This window comes from Tigriopus californicus, chromosome 1, assembly GCF_007210705.1.
Source record: "Tigriopus californicus strain San Diego chromosome 1, Tcal_SD_v2.1, whole genome shotgun sequence".
NCBI lineage: Eukaryota > Metazoa > Arthropoda > Copepoda > Harpacticoida > Harpacticidae > Tigriopus > Tigriopus californicus.
This window is the reverse complement of record NC_081440.1, coordinates 6,289,259-6,299,275: the sequence shown is the minus strand read 5'-3', so window position 1 is coordinate 6,299,275 and position 10,017 is coordinate 6,289,259. Positions and strand designations below refer to the sequence as shown.

The 10,017-nt window shown below is 45.1% G+C and overlaps 1 protein-coding gene across 1 annotated transcript in view; it reads left to right on the top strand.

Annotated features, from left to right (window-relative positions):
• Positions 1-445: 445 nt before the first annotated feature.
• LOC131880334 (glutamate-gated chloride channel-like) overlaps positions 446-10,017 on the top strand; it is a 40,152-nt gene continuing 30,580 nt past the window's right edge. Inside the window, exon 1 of the mRNA XM_059226940.1 lies at positions 446-1,318. The gene's annotated coding sequence lies outside the window, so the exon portion shown is untranslated. The remainder of the gene's footprint in view (positions 1,319-10,017) is intronic.

Below are 10,017 nucleotides of genomic sequence, written 5' to 3'. Positions count from 1 at the left end.
GCTTTTTCTCCTTCCACCCGCACGTGCATTAGACGTACGTAGCACGCACCAGCAGCCTATGTCCGTGTATTCCCGCCTGACTTCGGTGTCCTTCTTTCATATTGGCCCTCGGGACTTGGATTGTGCCCGCTCTCTCTCTCGCGTTCCGCGCTTGCTCTCCCACTCACTTTCAGCTTTTCCTGCCCAAGATGAGGAGAATTTTCTGCTGAGATCTGTTAAGAAAACAGAACCTGCTTAGCTCAAGTCCCTCTCCAGTTCTGTCTCCTCTATCCCAAGTTCCACCCGAGGAGTCGTTCGTAGTCGACGACGCCGGCTTCTTCTACTACAGGAACTAAACTACTACTACTTCTTCTTCTTCTTCTTCTTCTTCTTCTTCTACTACTACTACTACTACTACTACTACTACTACTCGTTTCCACAGTCCCCAAGTCTCACTGTTGGTCTTCACCAGTTGTAACCGTACGTTGGCACGCGGCGTTCGCAGAAGGTTCCTTCTCACTGGTATGTCTTGTTTACTTGCGTTGGAACTTGAAACAATTCTGTGACAGTAGGGAAACGAGTTCTGGTTTCTTGCGGGACTTGTGCCACGGGTTTTCTGGCCCTTTTCAAGCTCGCTTCAAAGATCGTGTGTTTGAATGATTTCCCACCACAGTGAGGACAACACGTGGACCCAGTTTTGAAGGAGGTAGTGAAAGTGCACAACCAACCGTACTAGGATCCCTTGCTGATTGAAGGGAGTGCTGATTCGTCATTATACCGCTCACTCAAGGAGGATGAAGAAAAGATATGAAGAACAAGCTATGATCAACAAAAGGACCTTGAGTGACTAGCCCTTATTCTGCCAACCAAGAGAGGCTCTTTTTTCTCTCACTCACTCCCTCACTCACTCGCTCGCTTGGGCCTTTGCTCTGTATGATTCATAATCAAGACAGAACCAGAGAAGTGCAGAGGCGATGCAACAGAGAGGCGCCCTACAACCTCATCATGCCTTTCAACAGGAATGTATTTGTGGGTCTGTGTTGACCTCAACAACAGCTGACCTCTCCTGACTGACTACCCTACATCAATATTCTCTTCCATCCTCAACCAACCAACCAACCAACCAACCAACGCAACGTGCACCATCGAGACTTCTTAGAATCCTTCTTAGAAGTCAAGATTCTACGCTCTCTATTGGTCTGATGTAGTAAGTTGGTGCTGGAGCTTTTCCCTACGACAAGGATATTAGTTTGAAGCTTCTACTATAACTGCTCTTCAACCAAGACCATGACCAACTAAAGTCCTCACCTCGTCGTCACCACAGAGATCTTCTTTTAAGGTAAGAAAACTGGCCTCGAATCCAAGAGCCTTTCAAAACAGCCAATGTGTAGATCCAAGCCATATACTGTTTCCTTCCTAACTAACAAGTGTCAGAAGCATCTTGAAAGGTGAGCTGAGCCAAGGAAATCGGATATCTGTTACTGTGAAGTAGAATTGTCCTTTTGGGGGTTGGTAAATGGGTAGAGTGATTCTATTGGAAAAACCAAATCCAACCGTTATGGATAAGGAGTAATAGATTACCCACAATTTGATGTTGACTTTTTTCAATTCGATATTGCTTCTGGTTTAGAAGCGCTCAGGGCAAAAAAAATCCAATTGGACGAAATTCTTGAAAGCCCATAAAACATATCCAAGTCCTAAAATGGACAGAGTAATCTAGGAAAAAGTTGCACTCTTTTTGCTCCGATTTCATCTTGATTTCCTTTGTTCAAGATTTTAGGGCAACCTTGAGAAGCCTTTTTGTGTTGAGATTTTTACTGCTCACAAATCTTGGATGCTGAACTTTATTCGGAGATTACGCTCGCTTCCAACGATTGGATCCCAACATTTGCTAACCTCAAGAGATCTTTTGTTTCATTCCCAACTGTTGGTTTGATTTTCTTTTGAACTGAAAGAGAAGGAGATAGACTTTCGTCAATCGAGGATGTCTGTTTGTTCAGTCCCCGGAAAAAGGCTACAATTTGCGCGGAATGGGGTCACAAAATTCTCCTCATTTTGGGCACTTTATTTCCCGCTATTAACCCTCGACTTGCCAAGCGAATTTGACTTGTTTTTACAGGGCTCTTCAAAAAAGGCAAAGAGCTCTTAATTCGGCGGCTAGCAAGCGACTTTTCCTTATGGTCGGAGGCCTGAAATGACTTGGAAATAATTGGAAGTAAACCGACTTCATAATGTTAGGCCACGTTTTGAAAATACATGTTCCTGAAACCGATACTTCTCTTGAGCCATTCTGTTGAGAATGTATTTGGGGAAAAATAAGGGGTCCTCTAGAACCTTGAGATGAATTGAGTGCTGCTGGTTCCATTTGAGGCGCATTCCACTTTGAAGAGAGAAAAATTCCAGATTTTATCTTGGCAGGAATGGATTGTCGCGCCTCTTCCTAGAGCCAAGGAAGGACCGCTCGAGGCTTTCTTAGTGGATCTTTTGTGAAGGCCTCCGAAAAAGAGTCTAGGGAATTTCGAATGGCAATATAGCCCAATTGAGGACGAAAAGACTTCTCTTTCTTCTTCTTTTTTTCCTCTTCTTCTTTTTTGGAATCGACAGTAGGTGGGTGCCATCAGTGGTTGGTTGGCTCTCTTTCCATCGGCCGTTCTCACGGGCGTCGTTGTTACGCGTGTAACTCGATCCATTTAGACCTCCAAAACTGCAGCTATCAGCAGAAGGGCCAAACCAAGGCCACAATGCTTTCCCGCTCTCACTCACTCACTCACTCTCCCACCCTCCCTTCGTCTTCCCTCGGGATTAAGGGGAACTAGTTAGAGCATCTCCAGTTTGCCACGAAAAGGGTTTGGCGCCAAAATCGAGTTCGAAGTCACGGCCATTTCATTTTGACAAAGAGATCTTGGATAATTTATGGTTATTGAGAGACTCATTTAGATCCCTGGAAAGACCCCCCCCCTCCCCCCCGAGTGTGGATGAAACCAAAGATTAGTGAGAAGTCGGAGTGTGTGACCTTTATTGGCCTTTCAGTGTCTTTTTGGATGGAAGAACGAAAATCCCCGAAGATTTTCAAGTTCAGGGATATTCTGCTCTTGGAACCACTTCCCTCCCGTTTGAGTGTGTTTACCCAAATTAAGTGCCTCTTTCCAATAGAAAAACCCATTCCAAAGCATTTTGGAATCTACGAGTACATGAAACTCATCTGTTTCTGTTCCATGTTTGCACTTGAAAACAAGCCTGAAACACTCAAACTGATTTTGAAAGCCAGTAAAATATCCCATTGGTTTTACATGGTCTTCTTCTTCTTAGGCCAATACCTATGATTTACCAAGTTTAAATCCAACATCCAAAAAACTGCAAGGCAAAAATACAGTCCACAACCTACATTCATCGTTCCAATTTGTTCATTTAGTAATACGGGATGTGGACCAATGTGAATTGGTTGGAAATGTGTCAATTGCTTTGAATTATGCTCCATCGTTACTATTCCATAAAGATCCACCCTTTCGTAGCCAGAAGAAGCTCCAACTGATTTACAACCATCTAATTTTCGCTTGATTACTCTTGTCATGCTATTTGTACCTTGGGGAAAGTGCTGCACCGGTACTAGGCTGAATGGAGGCCACGAGGATATGAAGGAGTCGTCTCAGACGGTAATTTTGGTGCTCGTCTTGTTTTGTCCGAGTAGGTTGAGGTTGACCCCTAATGAAAGAGACCCCCATTGGAAAGCGCATTTTCTCGATTCCATTGACGAGAGTGTTTTGTGGGGTGGTCCTTGTGTGTTTAAAAACAATGCAAAGACAACCAGCCGCCTGTTTTTTAAACTGAAAAGAACGATTATTTTGTTCAGAGTTTGAAGTTTTATTTCATTCTATTTTCTGTGATGATGGAATCAATTAATTATTATTTTTAACATTCATGGTTTAACCCAATTACACTTCATTGTAAAAGAATCCTCATTAGACCACTCTGCTGCCATAGAAATATCAAGTATCTGATCCTGAATCTTGTAGAAAAGTTGCTCGTGATGGAGAAGGCCAAAATAGTGAAGTCTGTTTTAGCAATGAAATGTTAAACTGCTAAGGCTCATATGGTTAATGGGTTAACCAGAACCCTTTCAAGACTTCGTGTATCTCTAGCACTTTCCGAAAAAGCGATGCAGTTTTAGAGTCATTTCTCATTACTTTAAAATCGAGCCGGGCTTTAAGTAATCGTTGGATGCAGAGTCGGTTTTGGAACAATCGAATAAGAGCTATAAATGTGGGAACATGGAGGAGAAAGAGGCAAGAGTGAGACGGTGAGCATGAGCCAAATGCTGACTGCATGCAAGAAGCTTGCAAGAACGTCTTCGGTGAACAAACGGTGCTGCTCGAAATGGGAAGGAAAAACTTTCACTAGCTCCATTCAAACGTCAGAAAATTTGAACAAAGAAGAAAAAGAGAAACTTTTTGGCAGTCCTGACCTCGGAGCTTAGAGGGCGTCTCAATGGAAAGGTTTTATCTTCATTTCTTTGTCTTCAAATGCCACCTGGAACCATTGGGTTCGTTATTAGCTTGAATGCTATACTTTGGAATGGTGCTCAAACATCCTTCCATCCAATGGACGATCCAGAATGAATGTTGGTCTAATGAGCGCATCCACAAACGGATAGAAAACTCGCTCTGGAGAGGAAGAGAAGGAAAAGAAGAAAGAGAAGCCGAATGGAGGATGGAGGATGGAGGACAGAGGAGGACGTTACCTATATGTATTGGTTGGCTTCGGCTGCCGCATTTGCCTCATTCAGTCTACCACATGTCATGTCGATCTCTAGTGAGTGACATGAAGCAGATTTTTCCCAAGACAAAAAGCTTTTACCTTAATTAACGAATCGAAAATGGATTTTCACAATTCATCTGTCACTTTCCGGCTAACCAGGAAAGGAGCCTTTGTCAGAGGGATTCGACGGCAGTGTGGGAACTGCAGTTTAGAGCCACCCTCCAACGAACGACCTCCACCTCCACCTCCAAAGAGGCGTGCTCTTCCATCCAATGGCGGATGAAAGTCATGACTGAGATGGGAAAGGAGGCCAATTGGCTTATTTTGGGGGTTCCTCATGGGATTTAAGGCCAAGCAACGAGGGCTTTTCCAAATCCACCCCAGTTCGTTAGTCACATACCAAATGAAGAGAGGATCAGAGCAGGTTGGATCGGATTGGAGCTAAGTTCGAGGAAGTCAGAGGAGTAGCGAGGAATACAAATCAAACGAGGCCAACCAAACTTGACACCACACAGGTCGGTGTCTTCGTTGTCGAATGAAATTAAGTTTGCCTTCTTCCGTACGTACAAAGCTTGCATTGTGTCGGTCGCCTTGACCCGCCCGATGAAATATAATCAGCAAAAACTGAAGAGCCTCTTCCGCCTCCTCGGTTTCCGAGGAAACTAATTACGAATATGAGACTTCAGGCCACAGCCTTTGTTTGTTGAGTAACGACGTTTGATTTCAAGCCAGACTAATGATTTCCGTCGAAGCCGCCACACTCAAAGGCTTCGACTCAGACTGGGAGGAGTTCGGTCTTGACTCGAAGACGAGTTTTTCTGTTGTTAGCAAAAAGCAGGCCAAAATTCCCATGCTCTAATGGGAAAACCATTGTGGGTCTCAAACCTAGCAAACCTCTTCGACGTTCTCGTGGGAATCGACCCTTCAAAAGTATAACATGACATGATGGTTCAGGGTTGGGTTTCTTCGAAGAGGGACCCCAACTATGAGCTGTATGGAGGAAAGTGGAAGGTATTAACTCTTGTTCGAACATTTGGAGCGCCTTTTTGAGCCTTGCACCCGAGACCGGATCTAGCGTAGAACATGTCTTCTGGTTGAAAGGAGTAACGTTCAAGTTACGAGACAAACGACTTGCTGGAGTGCATGTACTAGTTGGTAGTATATTTTTGGAATACTACCGGACCATGGCTACAGTCGAGGAGATGAAATCTGACGATAGGACTAGTTGCAATGCGTATTGTTCATAACTTCGAGTTCCCCAAAGGAGCCGAGGGGTCTTTTCGAGGCCTCCCTGTCTCGGTGGTTGAGCCATAAAGTGTAACGACGTATCCCTGGTACCCGCATTAAATTGTGAGTCTTGATGGCATTTAGAGCCTTATTGCGACAAAAGTAACATACAATAAACTGGGAGTGCTCGGGATGGGGAACTGAACAAAGAGAAAAGCCCGCAAAGCCAGGAAGACGACAAGACCCAGAAATCAAGATCACCTTAGAATTCAAAGCCAGTGTACGTACGAGTATAATCGAATGCAGGACTGGAATATATTTGCTTGGTCAGCATTCCATTATCCTGATTGAAAGTGGCGTCAGAGTCAGGCTCGGGTAGGGTTTGATATTGTACCTCCGTCGTCCACGTTGGTCGAAGAATACCCAAGTCGCTGGCGTTTCTTTCGTTTCTCTCGTTTCTCGTCGCTCGTCCGTGCTTCCTCGGCCCCCGCCGCTATCCTTGTTTGTCTTCACTCTAAAAATCAGGGCAGCCTTGTCCAAAATCTGAGAAGAAGTCATTTGTTTCCCTGTGGTCGTACGTGGACTCGTGGAGGAGTCGAGTAGCCCTCTGGAGTTCTTTCGCGATGACCCTTCCCCTTCGGCCAAGAGGAATGGGACGACAACAACAGCAGCAGGAACAGCACCACCACTACTACCACCACCACCACCACCACCAGCAACAACATGAGTCGGGAGCGATCTGGGATAGAGTGAGGCCCAATTCGGGTTAGATAGCGGCTGACTAACTGGCTGACTCGGCCTGAAGGGTCGACTCCATGGCCCCAGTGACCAACAACTCGCTTACGTAGTAGTCCTTCGCTCGAGGTCAAATTCATCTGCTGATGGATCGTATGCTCAAGTCCTGACATATTTCGACTCACAACATCTTGGAGCGTTTTCTCCTTTGGGGAGGGGGGCGTGTTTTTGTCTACGCACGCTTCCTGCTTCGTAATGACTGCACCTGGATTGATTGTGGTTTATGGTTGCCAATCTAGCTCAACGATGATCCACCGTGTAGCATGACAAGTTTGAGCCTTTAGAGATCCTGCCAGACAGCCAAAGAACGACATTGGGAAAGACTTACATCCTGGTTCACTTCCGACTCAAAAGGGTGAGATGAAAGCTTTGCCAACAATAACAATTGGATTTTAGGGGCTTGCAGAGGTAATCCAATTTGATATGGCAACACAGACCACGATCTTTCTCTCTCTCTCTCTCTCTCTTTCTCTATCCATCTCCCTCTGTGTTTCGCCCTGTCTTTCTTTCCTTCTTACTCTTTCTCTCTCTCTCTCTNCTCTCTCTCTCTCTTTCTCTATCCATCTCCCTCTGTGTTTCGCCCTGTCTTTCTTTCCTTCTTCCTCTTTCTCTCTCTCTCTCTCTCTCTTTCTCTCTCGCCTCTTCTCGGATAGGGTTCTGGTTAGCGTGGAGGGCTTAAGTGAGCTCTACTAACCGGGTCCAAAATTATGGCTTAGAGGCAAAAATAACAACCAGTCTCGTTTGGAATGGTGCAGAGTCCTGGTACTCATACGGCACAATGAACAGTATCCAGGACGATAGCTCCATACACACAACAATGGCTGAGCCATGACTTATCATCGCACAACAATAAGAGACGACGACCAGGAACACTGCTATTTTGCTAGTCTCCCTATGTTGTCCCAGTTTCGCCATCCGCCCGTTGATGATTTTTATGATAGGAATAGTTGGCAAAATCGCCTTGGACAACCTCAAATGGATGGTTAAAAAAGAAGGCCGTAAACGTAAATAGTGAAAAGACCATGATTATTCAGATTGATTGGAACCACGGAATCTTTTAGTTTCCCGTGCGAGATTTACTGACTGATAATGTTCCAATATCTAGTTAACGAGTGACTATATGACCTGATTCATCTCTCAGAATGGAGAAATGCCGACCCAGCAAATGAATATATTCATCATTTATTACATACTGACATCCCATTTTATACGAGCAGGTCGCTGGCTTGTACTTAACCTTGGGTCTTGGAACATATTGGTGCCATACTTCATTCCTCCCCCAAACCTATTGACGAAGCAGTTCTGGTTCTCCTGCGGTGACGATGGTTCGTTCCTTCTTCTTGGCCATTGCATGTTCCCAATCCACGTGACAATCTCCGACCCTACTACATCTAACTTGAGCTCTCCAGTAGCTACACTGCACCTTTAGTCAGTACTGTAACTATTACCAGGTCCCCTCTTACTACTGCTACCAAGTATGAAGGGGAGGGAAACGAAGACGTCGATGACGACGACAACCAACGTAGAAGCTCTGTATCGAGTACTACTGTACTACTAGTACTACTACTACTACTACTACTACTACTACTACTGCAAGGTGGAACTGGGCACAGTTCAGACGACAAATGTCCCTTTACCAGTCCGAGCTCGAGACACAAAGTCTCCACAGATTGGTGGATCTCGTGTCACAATGGCAGTTTCTTGTGGACATCAGCACAAAATTTGAGGCTCAGAGGCCATGGTCCCTGAAATCCATCATCTGGGAGGGAGAGCGTGTCATTGGAATTCCACATGGGGCTCACCATCGATGCTGGGCTCTTTTTACTTCCCTTACGTGTTTTAGACCATCCGTTTTATCTATGGGTGCGTGCGAATGTTTCAGAGCCTTGAGAGGAAGAGAATGTATTTTCTATAAAGTCTAAATATATAGAGAGAAGGCCAAGGCTCGACCATTCTAACCAAAGTTGGCCAACATCCGCCAACCTCGAGTCTGTCCATTTTGTAAGTCGGGGTGGAGGTTCCAATTGTTGGTTCCTCGGGCAAATTTGCACCTTTGAAAGTTCGACAGCAAAAAGTTTACCAAATTCAGTGGCTTGTCCCTCAATCTATTTCTTGCGCCTGGAATAGAAGTGCTAATTTGCGTGGCAGTCACTAACATGTGAAAAAACAAAAGAAACGCTACCAAAAATGAACTCTCCACAGATCTGTACCTGCAACATTCCTCGACTCTGGAACAGATCTTTGTATCACCTTTGACTGGTCGACTACTCGTTTCTATTGGTTCCACGGCCAAACATACACTTGTTTGGATAGACTCATCGCATGAGCCACTACCTCTTTTCATCCATATCCTGCCTCTTGTGTGCGTGAATCACTAGTACTACCCCTGCTCTTCGTTGCTTATGTGGAGCTTGAAATGACATTTTCTCGCCAGACCGGTAATTCCTCATGTGTCACTTGCTCACTGATTTTCCGATGGATATGCTGCCACTTTCTCTCTGGTTTAGCAGACTCCCGAGTTCGCCCCAGCTCACTTTGCTGACTCGGTTGGAGCCTCGCTTTCACTTCTATCGTGCCTACCAATGAGAGGGAGAGAGAAAGAAAGAGAGAGAGGAAGAGAGGGAAAGGAAGCGAAATTTGAAGGCAACCATGTGCATAATGAGGGAAAATGGGTCTCTTTTCAAAGAGTCGGCCCTCCGTATGTACAATAGTATACCTAGGTAGAGTGGTCCGCATCCAGTTTCCGTGCGTACGTATACTCGAGGCCAAAAGGGCTTGCTTAACTGGGTTGATGCGATTTACACTGTCATATTTGTTCGATGGAAAATCAGGTCGTGGAGGAAGTGGGCTTTGTATGTACGAGGTATATGTGCATGCTTTTCTTGCCTTGCTTCCCGGTTCATTCCTACTCATCTTTGGTTCTCATGCCCGTTGGCCCATGTGCATGAACTGGGCAATTAAGAGCCTAGTCAGACTCTAATGAGGTGGCACGTTCTAACTTGGAACAGACTGCTAGCAAATTGGACACGTAATTCATCTTAGCGGAGGAGAATGAGCCCTTGAAGATAGAAATGGTTTGGGTTTCGTTGGAGGCATGCGACTAGGCGGGAGTCTTGCTTTGCTCTATAATAGTGTTCCATCATGCTCTACTAAGTGAAATAGCAATAGAATTCGTTAAGGAGATTATTCAGAGTGCCGCTCTTTACACATAAAAGAAGGTTCATTCTCAACAGTTAGTATGAAGCTCGCTCTCACCAACAT